This window comes from Cupressus sempervirens, chromosome 5 (genome assembly GCF_028749045.1).
Source record: "Cupressus sempervirens isolate cs-2001-9-10 chromosome 5, ASM2874904v1, whole genome shotgun sequence".
In the NCBI taxonomy this organism is placed as follows: Eukaryota; Viridiplantae; Streptophyta; class Pinopsida; order Cupressales; family Cupressaceae; genus Cupressus; species Cupressus sempervirens.
In genome coordinates this window covers 284,819,517-284,835,354 of record NC_143122.1, presented here as the reverse complement: position 1 = coordinate 284,835,354, position 15,838 = coordinate 284,819,517, and the positions used below count along the sequence as shown (strand labels likewise).

The following is a 15,838-nucleotide window of genomic DNA, read 5'->3' as shown; positions in this document are numbered from 1 at the left end:
TTACTAGTTGTGATTTCTAATAACTTGTTATTTATGACCCAATCCCTAAATTCTATAATTGCTTTGGTAATCATTAGGGATCCTCCAAATTTCTCCCTTAGGTCCAAAATGACATTAAAATCTCCATCAATTACCACATTTACATCTAGATATAATCTCATGAATATTTTGATTTCATCCCATACCTTTTTCTTATCTACTATTTGTATAGGCCCATATACATTAATTACTATAAGTTGGAGATCATTTTTATTTCTAAATACCTTACTCCCCATCCAATTATTGTTAGATTCTAAAATTCTATTGTTTGCATGTTCCATATGATTCCCATACCACTTGATGCTCCATTTGATTCTTTCCTTTCTACTTTCCATTTTCCTAATCTTTTCCTTAGTTTGTCTCCTTTTTCTTTATTTAATTTAGTTTCTTGTATCAATATTATATCTAGCTTGAATAGGCTTAGATTGTGTTTTAGAAATTGTTTCTTACCAAGGGTGTTTAGACCCTTAGCGTTCTATGTTCTGATCTTCATTGATCATTGGGAAGGCTCTTCCCCTTCCTTTCTTTGAGAACATCAAATATCTTTTTTTGTTCTTTAGCTTGACCATCTACTTCTCTTAATTCCTTTAATAATTTTCTTCCTATCTTCATTTTCTATTTACCATATTTAGGCATACTAAAACTTTCCTAATTAATGTAGATTCCCAAGTTGTCAATAGTTTTTATTATTATTGTTTAGGTCTATATATTCCTCCTTTTCTACATCCTCATCTATTAACTCCTTAATGATCTATTCAACTATTTCATTATCTTCTTCATCGGTCTCTTGTTCTATTTCTTTGCTGACTTGTTCTACTCCTTGTGATATAGGTTTATCATGTATAATTCCAGATTCTTCCCATTTCTAGTTGTTTCTCATAAACTTTGTATCTATGTTTTCCTCTGTAGATATCAGTTTATTCTCCTGATTTTGTTCTTCTATAAATGCTTTTACTTCTAGTGGGATCAAATACTCTTTTGAGTCACTTGATTCTACATTTGTTTCTTTCCAAAAGATAACTTTCCCATCTATCACTGTCTACTAGAATTTGTAGCTCCTTTTCTTTTCTTTTCTTTCTTTTAGATAGTTATGTTACTCTAGTGCTTTGAATTAGCTGCTAGTATTGCATTTCCAACCTCCTGATTTTCTATTGTTTCTTTTGGTTTATTAGCTTCTTTAACTCTATTTTTTGTTACTGAATTTTCCTCCATGTTCTATGTCCCTTTTATTTTTTGAAATTCTGACACTTCTTTTACTTTTTTTGAATTTTCTTTATTGTTTTGTGTCTAATTTTGGCTTCTACTAGTTCATTCTTCTTGTAATGAATTAGTGATGATAGTATCCCTGAGTTTCTTGTTGTTTAGTTCTAATTTACTAGTTTCCTTCTTGTTTCCTCCTTCCTCTATTTGCTATGCTCTAGAACCATGATCAAGGTCATATTGTTCACTTAGAATAATATGATTTTCAATATCTATTGGGAGGAGTAGTATATCATGAGTCTTTCTATTCAGATCATGTATACTCCTTTCTACTTCTACCAGAATACTATTATCTTTTAGGTAGCTTTTACATTCCTTTAAGGTATAAATTTTTTGGTGAAACTTATGTAGATTTTCTATTTTCCTTTCTATTTCCTTGTTACTTCCATCTATTCCTTGTTCTTTATTCTACCCTTCTGATACCTTTTCTACTTAGTTACTTCCCTTGCTGATACAATTCCATCCTACTTTTTAAACCCTTATTATCCTTTTCTTTCTTCTCCCTCTGATCTTTTAATTCCTTATTTCTGATACTCCTTAGAGCTTCTTTTAAGTTTTAAATGTTGTAATCTATGCTTACATTTGGTCTAATGTTTCCTTTTATGTTCCCATCATATTTTGAAAATTTTGACTCATAGATGGATCCATTTGTGATTAGCTTGCTTGATTTAAATATACCTTGATCTGACTCTATTTCTATTAAAATTTTATTTTTTCTAGTATGATCATAATCTAATTCAATGCCTAGTAATTTTCCAAGAGATTTCCCAATTTTAGCAAGGGTTTGTAATGTTTAATTCTAGGTGGGAAATTTTTACATTCCAACCATGTTGTTATTAGATTTCTTTTATCATTATTGCGATAAGGTTCACACGCTAAATTTTTTACTTAAAAACCTTTATAATGACAATTTGATATTGCAGTAAGCTTGTTCCTAATATCTTTAATTTTGTAGTGTATATACATTGATGAATTTGAAAAGGTACTAATGTTGACAATTGGCTTTATGTAGTGATCTAATTATTATCATTAATGGCAACACATGATGTACTTGTAGAAAACCTCGGTAATAAAGATACTTAGCTTTTGGTACTTATAAAATTGTCTAAGTATGAAATTGGTTTACAACAGTACATTGTTTTATATGTAAAATGTTTTTGACATCATATTATGACTAGCAAAGATAGATGGAGATAGTATACATGCTAATGATGATGTGTATAACCTCAAACACTAGTATGGATAGTATGAAAAAGAGATATTCACAATTTACCAGTCAAACAAAACATCATAAGTAAAGGGAAAGGAATTATTTTGTTTATAAAATAATTACTTGACCAATTAGGGCCGACATCCTAGATGTTTACTTTAAGTTGGAAAAGGATATTCTGGTCTTAGCCGACCTAGCAAAAATTTGTGAAAAGGCATGGAATTTATACAAAGACATCTTGCAAATTCATTAGCGAAGTAAAGTAATGTGCAATTGTAATATGAAAAGTGATATGTAAAAATTTTGTGAACCTAATTTCATGATTTCAGATCAAGTTGAGGTCAGAGATTAGCCAAGAAAGAAGGTAAAACATCTATATACTTGAGGACTAATTAATTGTTTGGGCAGTGAGCACTTGTTGTAATTGGAAGTGCATATTTAGGTAGTGAGCTCTTCTTGCATCCACTGTACTACAACTCCTAACAGTGACTTTCTATATTGAATTTTCTCATTGACTCCTAACAAGGTCCATCCTCTAACTATGAATATATATCATTATATTATCTAGTGGGTATTATCCCCGCTAGGGTTTTCCCTTGGCTAGGGTTTCCCTAGTTAACAAAATGTGGTGTTATGAGTATTCTTTATGCATGGTTATTATTACTATTCAACATTACTTATCTTCTTTTTTATGCATGGTTCAAAGTAACTAATAATATTTAGTTGGAAATTTTTTTTTGTACAATACTGATTCACCCCCCCTCTTAGTATTCCCTATTTCTAACAACTAATACATACCTCTTGGCTACAAATATTCTCCTTTTTGTTTAATAGATTTGTTTGATACTTCCTTAGTCCACTCTAGCATGTGTATATGCCCAACTTTGAACATTCCCTCCATTTTTATTCTGCATACCTATCACTAATGATTAGTATATCTAAGAATGATTTACAATTAGTTACATTTACCTTGGATGGGGCAAATTTTGACTTTTAGTATCCTTCTTATCACTTAGTCATTTATGAGGTGGAGGCTATAAACTAGGGTTATGATGCTTGCTAGACGTAGCCCTACTTTTGGTATTTTGAATAGATTGAACTTTTCTATGACCTAGTGGGATGCTATTTACTGATGAGATTATGATTGGCTTGTGTTTTCCTAATGGGCTATTTTTATCTAGTTCCATAATGGGTGCACTTATTCATTGCCAAGCGTATCATTTTTTGTTGAAAAGATCCTCTTGCTTTTTCACATAGTTTCTAGCCTCTCAATGTTTTTGACCCTAAATCATTAGTTTTGGTTTGGTCTTGTCTCTCCTATTTTTCCTATTTCTTACTTGTTTCCATCTTTCTTCATCCTTGTTGTTTATGTGTGCTTTTCCTTGCCCTATTTTGATCTCTTTGTTTCTATCCTCAAGAAGCTTTGCTAGGGTGTTGAAATTGGATCTATCACAAGAAACACCTTCCTTTCATTAGCCAGGATGGTGGATTTATTTGATCGAGGGATACAAGCCTTGCATTTGACCATTGTAGAGCTTATTCAAAGAGGATACTGGGAGAATGGAAGAAGGTTTCACCCTGTTAGGGCAAATAACATTTGCTCAGTTTAGGATTGCTTTTCTTGCCATCCTTACTTTTTTTTCATAGAGTATTTTTGTCACCATTTTGAAATTATTTTAACATCTAGTAGTTATTAAACCCTCTTTTAAATTAAAATTTACCTTCAAAATATTTATTTAAAAAGAAAAAAAAAGAAAAAAACACTTTTAGTTCATTTGTAAACATGGATAAATTGTAGTAGTAGATTTCTTTCTTAAAATTAATAATAAAATTTAAACCTTAGGAATCTGCTATACCTCTCAAAAGGGAAAAATGATTCCTAAAATATACTCAACTCCTTGTTCAATTTTGAAACAAATTATGAAGAAACCAACTCACGATAACATCAATAAGCACAAGAAAATGGAGCCTTAAACCTTATTTAATTAAAAGTACATAATCCAAAGAAGCTAAGAACTACCAATAAGTAGGTTCAAGTTTTGACCCCCAAATGAGATATCATATTAGACCCATTTAGATATTGTTAGAACCAAACTCAAATGAACTCAAAACCAGATAATAAATTACTAGAATGGTACCCTTGATTACAATCTAAAATTCATTTCAAAGAAATTTTCTTTCAAATTTAAGATTTAGGATGCACTAATGATACTAACAATTGATAGTAAGTGATAAGACTTGATAGAGAATAGAAAGCATGGTGATACAAGGAATAAAGGCAATGAAAGATTCATCCCCAAGTAGGAACTTGTGTTTAGACCAAGATAAACACAAGATAAAATAAAGGGTACATTGAATAAATCTAAACTAGGGTATGGCCCTTTCAAATTGTATATATATATATATATATATATATATATATACATATATAGGACATTTGCCCTAGACAATAGTAGAGGGTTTTTACTTCATTCTTACCTACTGGTGCCTATTTGAATGGAAGCCCAAAACTTTATATGTAATTCTCCCCAGCCTTTTTTCTTTCTTTCTTTTTATTTTTTTTTATTTTCTATTATAGATAAGCAAATAGGGCTTCGTCCTTTTACCAATAAAAAATAAATAAAAATGCTTATGTTGTATAAGAAAAGGGAGCAGTTACACAATTTTAAATTAAATATAAAATTATTATATAATAAAATAATTAAGTAATCCCAAAATAATAGAAAGTCAAATAGAGGTTAAAATATTAGGCCCAAAAAAATAGGACCCAAAAAAATAGGGTTTCAAAAAAATAGGGCTGAGAAATAACACCCAAAAATATAGGAATGAAATAATTTCATTAAAATTTTAAATACGAAACATTTTCTTTTTACGTATATTTTTCTTATGCTTTCTTTTTTTTGTGGGGAGTGGTGAAAGTTGAAACAAATTTATGGAATGTGAAGAGACATCCATTGGGGGATATGAGGAGCCTCTCACAAGTTATAAGTAAAGGCTCCTCATTTCATTTTCATTTTGTCATTTTGGAGGGAAGAAGAAGTGGAGATTATTGGAGTAGATTGAAGTTTTGGAGTAACTTGTTTGTTGGTGAGATTTCTACTTTTATTTTAATTTCTATAATTTACTTTTACATTTAGATTTAGATTTAGTTATGTATTTAGATTTAGATATAGATTTATTATCAAAGTTAGCTATAATATTCTACTTTGATTTAGATTTAAATTTCAATTAGTTTCATTTAGATTTAGAATTGCATTCAAAATTGTTTAGATTTCTATGTAATAGTTTAGCCTTGCATGTTTGATTTATATTTAGATTTATATATTTGATAATATTTTTCATTGGCATGTATTTAATGTACATGTTTCAAATTGGTTTTAGATTTATATTTATATTTTAGTTTTAGATTTGCATATTTCAAAATGGTTTTGGTTTGCATGATTTAGAATTGTAGATTTCATAGTAGTTTTACATTTGCATGTTTTAAATTTTTTAAATTTTCATGTTTTATAATTAAATGTTATAATTGATGTGGATGGAAATCTCACCATATCAATGAAATTTGTATTTTATTAAAGTTAATAACTTATTTAAGATGGACAAATCATATATTTAGTTTATATTTTTTCATTTTCTAATTAGATTACATATGTGTTTGATTTAAGTATTTTTCATAAAATAAACATGTGTATAATGTTTATGTTTGTAATGTTTCAAAAGTGGAAGGCAATGCCACAATATTTCAAACATTACAATCTAAATGTTTCATTCAAAATAGTTTTTATTTTGATTTTTCTTATTTTGAACATTATTCATTTGAAAGAAATTATGTTAGTTTCTAATACCTTTTTAATTCTGATTATTTCTATATGTTGATGTTTGTGTATAAGTTTGTAGGTTAATATTTGAGTTATGGATGCATTGAAAAAATAATAAAACATATTGATACTAGCTTGACTACTTTAGTGGCCTCAAATGATTTCTTTCATATTGAGTTTGATAAATGCCTATAAATAATTAAAGAGTCATGAAAAACTATGATTAAAGATAAGGAGAATGCAATATTACCAATTGATTGTGTTGAAGAAATGGAAATAATGTAGAAAAACTATGTGTGACATAACTACAAAAGTGGATGGGTTTCACTCAATAACGAAATAAGTCTTTCACAATCATTATTCAAATAAAGGTCACAATGCAGTCCTAATCAATGAAGAATGTGACATGTATTTACACCATTACCGATAAATGTTATGTATATAGTTCATTATTGTCTCTAGCCTCTAACTTTTACTTCTTATAATTACTTGTATTGGAACTTTAGTTTCCCCAATGTTCTATGTAACTTTCATGAAGAAGAGAACAAGAAAAAATAAATTTTATTTTTATAAAAGGCATCCTCAATAGATATGGCTACTAAATATGTTAATTAACAAAGAAAAGCATAATTCTACATAGATGTCCTTCATGATAGGAATATTTATAATTTGTAATCATTGCAATAAGACTTGCATTAGCATTATTAAAATTTTAACAATATATAACGTTGTCACATAATCATGGAGAAATGTTTTCCATTAAATTGATTCTTATCTATTTTTTCAGACATTTTACATCATCTAAATAGTTGTGTTGGGACTTATAATTCCCCTTTCAAGAAAAAGATATGATTAAAAAATTTCCACATAGTTCAAGTCATTTTTAAAACCTATATCCCAATTTTGATCATAGTTCTACACCAAATACTTCAACACTATACCTAAATCTTGTACTTACCTTAACCATGTCCATGTTTTAGTGTTACATTTTACCACTTATTAACTCTAACTATAATACTAAGTGTCATATAAATGAAATTGAAAACCTTGGATCCTAACTCTATATGTGATTGTACTAAGCATTTAGTAAAATATATACCTAACCTTATGTAATGCCCCACCAAGGGATCCAAAGAATTTAACCTAGAATTTTACTAAGTTTAGTAGCATTTTATTTTCCATGAAAGTAAATACCACGTATAACTTATGCACAATAACGGAAGCAATAGCAATGTCCATCTGAAAGTAAACATAACATACATAACAGATTACATTCTTTAAAGATCTCTTAATGTTGAATTACATACATGAATCCATCTAGTACAACATCCATATGAAACAATAATGATAAGTCCAATGTTTATACTTTACATTTCAAAGACCCAATCATCCACTGTACATGTCACAGGGTATGACAAGCTCAAAGAATATTCATATGTAGAATAAGGTACATCATCCTATTCTAATCCATGATACATCAAAGTAAAGATAATCACGTGATACACATGATACATCATCATAGAAGTCATATACATCCATCATAAAGATCAAACATAATAAACTAAGTGAGCAGTTCCTCCCAACCATTAATAACAACATTAGACCATCATGGATCCTAGCCATCCCTCAATGGATAACATTCCAAACTATCAAAGAGATCATCGGTACTAACATAATAGGAATGTCACTCCTAATATATACAACATCATATGTAGAAAGTAATCTATCATGCAAATGAAAGCATAAGATAAAATCATCTAACATATGCTAATCATCAATGAAAAGGATACATATGTACCATCATGAAGGACGCATCAGCCACGATGTCTCAATGAATCTCAAATGATAAGAGTGGAAAATACACTACCACTTGACCGCGTGGTACCTAAGTGGACCACTCCCACTGTGCTAAGGACATAATCTCAAGTCCCAAAAAGGCTATCAAAATCACATAGCACAAATATCTATAAGTCCAGGAATCCTAAAAGTATACCAACTCAAAGGTTCCAAACACAAAATCTGACATCTAATTCCCAGAGGCACACAATGACATGTAGGAACCTACTATGCAAGCAGGAAAGTGTCATCACAATTATCACGTACAAGTTACCCTGGAAGTTAGCTAAACTCCATGGGTCCATAATGATTTCATGCAGCCACTAGTATCCTCTCATACTGACGAGGCATACTACAGAATGCAAGGTCACAACCATGTGTCTCACTACTCCCATCCTAGCCTGTACAAGCACTCAAGGCATGGGTGAGAACAAAACACTTATCTTTTTAGGTTCATTCAGTTAGTATTAGGTGTGAATGTTATCACTTATTAATCCAACTTACAATGAGTTACCCTGGCAGCCTCTTAGGGCCCCGACCCCCATTGCAAGCCACTTCCCATTCCTACATGCAGATATCCTACCCTAATGCTCATGGAATCATAAATCTCAAAAAATCACAAAAGATAATCCATAATAAAATCATCAAATATGCATAAAAGCATCAATTCCCCATGAGCAAACATCCATAGAAAATCATGAACACAACAACTCTCTATTGGCAACTGAAGTATCACTGATAATCAAAGTATCCAATGGTTTTCAATAACCAAAATATATATCTCAATTATACTGATCAAAGACTCCAAAAATGGTTGAGTCAAACATGTCACATCATGACATCATCAAGAATAAATCTACATTTCGGTCCCATCATGGTGACTAGAAAATAACCAAGGATAACTGATCGATAAGCAAAAATAATGGTTAAGTCAAGTGTCTCATACATAAGAATCTCAACTATAACAATCAGTAATCATATCCAATACATAGAGCATTCCTTCACATAACCATGGTTGGGTTTATAAAGATCAAGATTAAAACATCATCATGACATCACAAACACATAACCCCCAAGCCTCTGGTAGATGTCCTATACTGGTCAACACTAGTCAAACCAAAACCCAAAACAATAGCATAAAGAATACACAATACAAACACATGTTTTGGTTTTGCCAAATTTACAACTTGAATATAAATGTAGAGATCTCAGTTTATGTTTCCAAGTTTGAAGAATGGATAGAGGAACACATGTATTGTTTTGGATAAATAAAAGTTAACTTAAAAGAACTAAAAATCCATTTTCCAATTATAATATTTGTTTGATACTTCCCCCATCAAACTATCAATTCTTAATAATTTAAAACAATTAAATCTTAATAGTTGAAAATTATTAAAGAGTCACCATTATGAAAATAAACCTTCAATATAAATCTTTTGTCAAATAATAATAACTTAAATTTATTAATAACATATTTACATATTATATACATATACATATACATATACATATACATATACATATACATATACATATACATATACATATACATATACATATACATATACATATACATATACATATACATATACATATACATATACATATACATATACATATACATATACATATACATATACATATACATATACATATACATATATATATATATATATATATATATATATATATATATACATACATACATATGTAAATATATAAATAGTTATTACGTTTCATAAAATCGAATTAACAATTTCGATTGACACCATATATCATATGAGAATCAATTTCTTATAATGTTTGTTTCAAAATTTTTAACATAAACGTTTATACATAACAATATTATTAGTTAACCCCCCCCGCCCACTCTTGCTACGGTACGTAGTACCTGCGGTTGCAGGCACTGCGCCGACAGCGGGTACCAAGTACCCCTGTCACCGTAGACCTGCGACGGCAAGCCTCTGCCTTCCGTAGTCATGAGGTACAAATCGTGCCCATGGAATTTTAATATATACATTTTTAACATTGTTTCCACGCGATATAAATCGCGATGCGGTTTATTAAGTTTTCCCCATTGCGATTTATCAATCGCTCATTCGGTTAATTATATATATATACATATGTATATATATCTCTGTGTGTGTGTGTGTGTATGTATATATATATTCAAATTTTGTATTAGATTCATAATAAATGCATACATATACATATACATATATATATATATATATATATATATATATATATATATATATATATATATATATATATATGTATGCATATCTGAATACATAAACATGTATGTTTTTTTTTTTCCACAAAGATTATATCTACAATTTAAGAATATTAAAATACTTGCATTATAGATTCAATCAATTAATTTTCCTAATGGATTTGACTATAAATTTAAACCCTAGCCCCATGATCTTTCAGATCTATGTTTATAAAATTCTCAAATAATTTAATCTACCCATTATGATAATGCACAAAAATATGAAACTTCTTAGAAGACATATGGAAGACACGAAGAAGATAGGGAATGCGTGATTCAGAAATAGCATAAATAAAATCACAAGAATCTACCTGAATTTTGATGCTAAATCGCTCTTCCTCAAAAAATCCGCAGAGCAAGCTCCTTCCTTCTTCAGAATTCTTGAGTCCTCCAATGCTCCAATTGCACTCCCAATGCTATGTCTAAGCTTCTAAGAATGCCTGAATATAAAGAGCTTTCAAGAAACATCTAGAATGCTTCTAGAAACAGCTGGAAGGTGTCACCAACTAAGCATGGGTCTTTTCCAACTTTCAAGATGAGCCATCGGCTTGTAGACACCATGTGCTTAATTGATGCACTAACCCCCATGTTGTTGACACATGAGAAATAGAAAAGTGCGTTAACTCCCATGCAAGCTTATAACTCCAATTTACTTTTTATATAATTTCTATTTAAATATTTATGACTTCCATTTTAATCTTTATAACTTTCATTTTAATTTTTGTAACCTTTATTATTTTATTTATTTATTACTTTTATTATTATTTTATAATTATTATTAATTTTAATTTCTAATCTTCTTTTATTTAATTCATTTTTCCTCAATAATTCACATTTAATTAATTATAATCAAAATATAAAATAACATGATATTTTATCTTAATTTTCTCAAATAATTAATTTATTAATTAAATATATTTATTAAGACTTAATTAATAGAAAATTCACCATAGACCTCCAAGATTAAATATGAAAACCCATCATAGAGAAAATCACTCAATATTAGTCTAAAGGGTTAAAAATCACGAATCATGTCATCCGACACATTCAGTGGGTAAAATATCTAGATACTTGTCCTACCTCATTAGGACAATTCGCTTAAGGGTTTGGGATTTGGACTTGAGAATTTGTCTCCCTTCTCTTATCATTGAGATAGTGTAATAGGGTACGCTCATCCTGGCAATTCAGGGAAGTCGATACCTAGTACCTGCAACCTGCAAAAAAACCATGCATGTACATACAATATATATAATGTTAAGCTAAACAGACAATGGCAGGAAGTGGTGCATTGTGTAGATCCTGACTAAGCAGGTGACTATGACTCCCTTCCTTAACCACATCAAAAATGCTATACAATAAGAAAACATGCACACCATACACATGCAAGTATGGGGTAAGTATCCATAATAAAACACATGAGATAATAACCATCAACTAATCATCAACCATAGCTGGAAACAATATAATGATCATCATGTATGCATGAAATGTAAAGTCTAAGTGATCTCATCATATAACCACTGAATCCATAATATAATGTCTGATAGTGTCAAAACAATACCACTAAACCATCAACATAAAACTAGTCGATCATAGTCTGATAATAACAACAACAATGTCCAGAAAAGATGTGAACGAGGGTAGGCACTACATCCACCCCCCCTTGGGTTAGGCTTACTCCTAAAAGCCTACAAACAAGTAAGGATATAACTCCCTCAATCTAGCTGCATCTTCCCAAGTAGCTAAAGAATCATCAGTAGGGTCCCATTGGACCCTTACTTGCTCAATGGTTCGACCCCTGAGGGTCAGCTCCCGCTACTCCAAAATACAAACCGCCTCCAAAGCCAGCTACCCATCCTCTACCTGCAATGCATTGGAATCAAGAACATGTACATTATCAGGAATATACTATCGAAGTACTAAAACATGGAAAACATCATGAATACGAGATAGGCTGGGCAGTAGAGCAAGGCGGTAAGCAATTGGGCCAATCCTCTCTAGAATCTTGAATGGTTCCACAAAGCGAGGTGCTAGCTTAGAACCCTTTCCATATAATATTGGACTCTTTCGCAGCCACACTCTCAAGAAAACCTTATCTCCCACAACAAACTGCTTATCAGTCCTATGAGCATCGGCATACTTTTTCTGCCTATCCTGTGTTTTAGTCAAGTGCTCATGGATACACACTACCTGTTGCTCCATATTACAAAGCATCTCAGGACCCAACAGGATGCGATCCTCAAGACTATCCCAACTCAATGGTGTACAACAAGGACATGCATATAATGCCTAAAATGGTGCCATGCCAATAGAACTATGATACCCGTTGTTGTAAGCAATCTCCACCAGGTAGAGATAATCCTCCCAATGTGTCTGCCTATCCATCACATATATCTGTAACATATCCCCCAAAACCTAATTCACCTTCTCTATCTGACCATCAGTCTCTGGATGATATGCCAAACTGAAGTTTAACTGCGCTCCAAGCTCATGCTGTAGCGATGTCCAAAATGCAGATGTGAATACAGGATCCCTGTCAGAAATGATCTTTCTAGGAATACCATGTAACCTCACAATATCACACATAAAGACATTAGCTACAGAAGTTGTTGTGTAGGAAGACCTAATCGATGAAAAATGTGTCACCTTAGTCAATTGATCAATGGTGACCATGATAGCATCATGACGACGGACTGTCATAGGTAATCCTACTATAAAATCCATGGAGATGATATCCCACTTCCAAGAAGGAATGAGATTAGGCTACAAAATTCTAATTGGGTGCTGATGTTCTGCCTTAACTCTCTGACACTCAAGGCACCTAGCCACAAAATCAGCAATATCTCACTTCATCCCAGACCAAAAGAACAAACATTTCAAATCAGCATGCATCTTCTTGACACCTGGATGTGCTGAGTAAGGTGTACGATGGGTTTCTGCTAGTATCAAGGTGCGAAGCTCATCCGAAGATGGCACATAAATCCTCCCCAAATGTCTCAAAAGACCATCTGACTCTCGAACGTAACTTGCAAACTTACCTTCCAGAGATCTCCCTGAATCAATCTCTTTGCTCACTTCCTGATACCAGGAATCCGTAGGAAGTGCTCGAAGAATCTGACTCCTCAAATCCACACTAAGGGTCATCGATGAAACCACATGTCTCCTGCGACTCAAAGCATCTGCCACCACATTCTCCTTACCTTGAATGTACTTAACGTCAAAATCATACTTGCATAGAAACTCCATCCATCGCCTCTGGTGAGCATTCAAATTAGGTTGAGTAAAAATGTAATGAAGACTACGATGATTGCTGTGTAGCTCAAATTTGTGCCCCAACAACAAATGTCTCCATCTAGTCAAAGCATGAACTACTGCTGCTAACTCAAGATCATGTGTAGGATAATTTAACTCATGATCCTTGAGCTTGTGTGATTCATCTGCAATCACCCATCCATTCTGCATCAACACTACCCCAATCCCTTCAAGAGAAGCATCTGTACATACCATGAAATCACCTTCTGGATCAGGTATAGCTAGAATCGATGCACTGGTCAAAAGCTCCTTGAGCTTCTGGAAAGCTTCCTCACATTTCTCTATCCATACGAACTTCTTTCCTTTCCTCTAAAGAGAAGTGATAGGATGTGCTATCCTAGAGAAGTTTTGGACAAATCTACGATAATAACTAGCTAAACCCATGAAGCTACAAATTTTTGACACATTAGTCAGTGTAGGCCAATCTATTATCACCTGAATCTTTTTAGGATCCACTGAAATACCATCACCTGAAATAACATGCCCTAAATTTTGAATCTCTGATTTGAAGAATTCACACTTAGCTACATTGGCATAAAGCTGATTGTCCCTCAAACACTGCAAAACCAACCGCAGGTGCTCCTCATGCTCCTTCTGAATCTTAGAATATATCAATATGTCATCAAGAAACATGAGTACAAACCTATCCAGATAAGATTGGAACACACCATTCATCAAACTCATGAAAGCCGATGGAGCATTAGTCAACCCAAAAGGTACCACTGTGAACTCATAATGCCCATAGCGGGTTCAAAAAGCGATTTTGTGAATATCTGCTTCCTTAATGCGAAGCTAGTGGTATCCTAACTTAAGATCAATCTTGGAGAATACTATAGCTCCCTTGATCTGATTGAATAAGTCATCAATCCTAGGCAAAGGATACCTATTCTTAACAGTCACCTTATTCAACTATCTGTAGTCAATACAAAGGCACAAAAAATCATCTTTCTTCTTCACAAAGAGCATTGGAGCTCCCCATGGTGATACACTAGGTCGAATGCTCCCTTTGGCCAGAAGTTCCTCTAACTAAAGACGTAGCTCACCCAATTCTTGTTTCATCATACAATAAGGAGCTTTAGAGATAGGCTCCGCTCCAGGAATCAAATCAATACTAAAGTCAATGTCCCTCTTTGGAGGCATGCCTGGAATCTTACTTGGAAAAACATCTGCATACTCCTGCAAAATTGGGTGATCCAAAGTCTTCCTCATGGGATCTTCCCCATCAAGATCATTTACCATAATAGTAAATTTCTGACATCCCTTACGGAAACTTCACTTCAATTGCATAGCAAAAATCATCTGCAGAGATATAGGCCTCGGTATCCCAACTATTTGCACATCATTCCCTTGGTCATCTTGGCACATAATAACCTTCTTTCTACAATCTATACTGGCTCTATGAGATCCAAGCTAGTCCATGCCTAGAACCACATAACAGGAACCAAGGAGTATGATTCAAAGATCCACTGCCGTAACAAAGTTTCCTAAGCTAAGCCCACACTTATGAACTACAGAATCTATGGAGACCTTAATGCCTGTGGCTAGTTCCACTTGCCAACCATGATCTTGCTTCACCGCATCCAGCTTACACTTAGAAACTATAGATGGTGAAATAAATGAATTTGTAGCTCTTGAATCAAACAATACTGAAAGAGATATACCTCTAATAGCACCTGTGGTCTCAACCACTGTTCCCTGATGATCTGCCTGACATTGATCAACTACTGCAAAGACTCTATGAGCTCTACCTGCATCACCAACTGTAGGCTCTAAAACGGTAGGTCTAGGTCCCAAAAACTGAGGTGCTCGCTGAGGACATTCAGCTGCATAATGTCCAATCTGACCACATGAAAATCATTTCGTATTTCTCCCAGATCCTCTACCCATAGGTGGTACATTAGATTGCTGGCGACTATTCTTGCTAACAAAAGATTGGCTACTCTGAGCAAGCTAATTGGACTGAATCTATTTATTAGGTTGAGCATTGCGGTTGTTCTTGGTGTTAGAACCTTTGCCACCACCTTGAGCTTGAAAATTTGAGCCCTTCTATTGCTGTATCTGCTAAGACTGCTGTTAATACTATTTCCC

At 32.6% G+C, this 15,838-nt stretch overlaps 1 pseudogene; it reads right to left on the bottom strand.

Annotated features, from left to right (window-relative positions):
• LOC149555685 (uncharacterized) overlaps positions 1-10,144 on the bottom strand; it is a 97,286-nt pseudogene extending 87,142 nt beyond the window's left edge.
• Between the last annotated feature and the right edge of the window lie 5,694 nt (positions 10,145-15,838).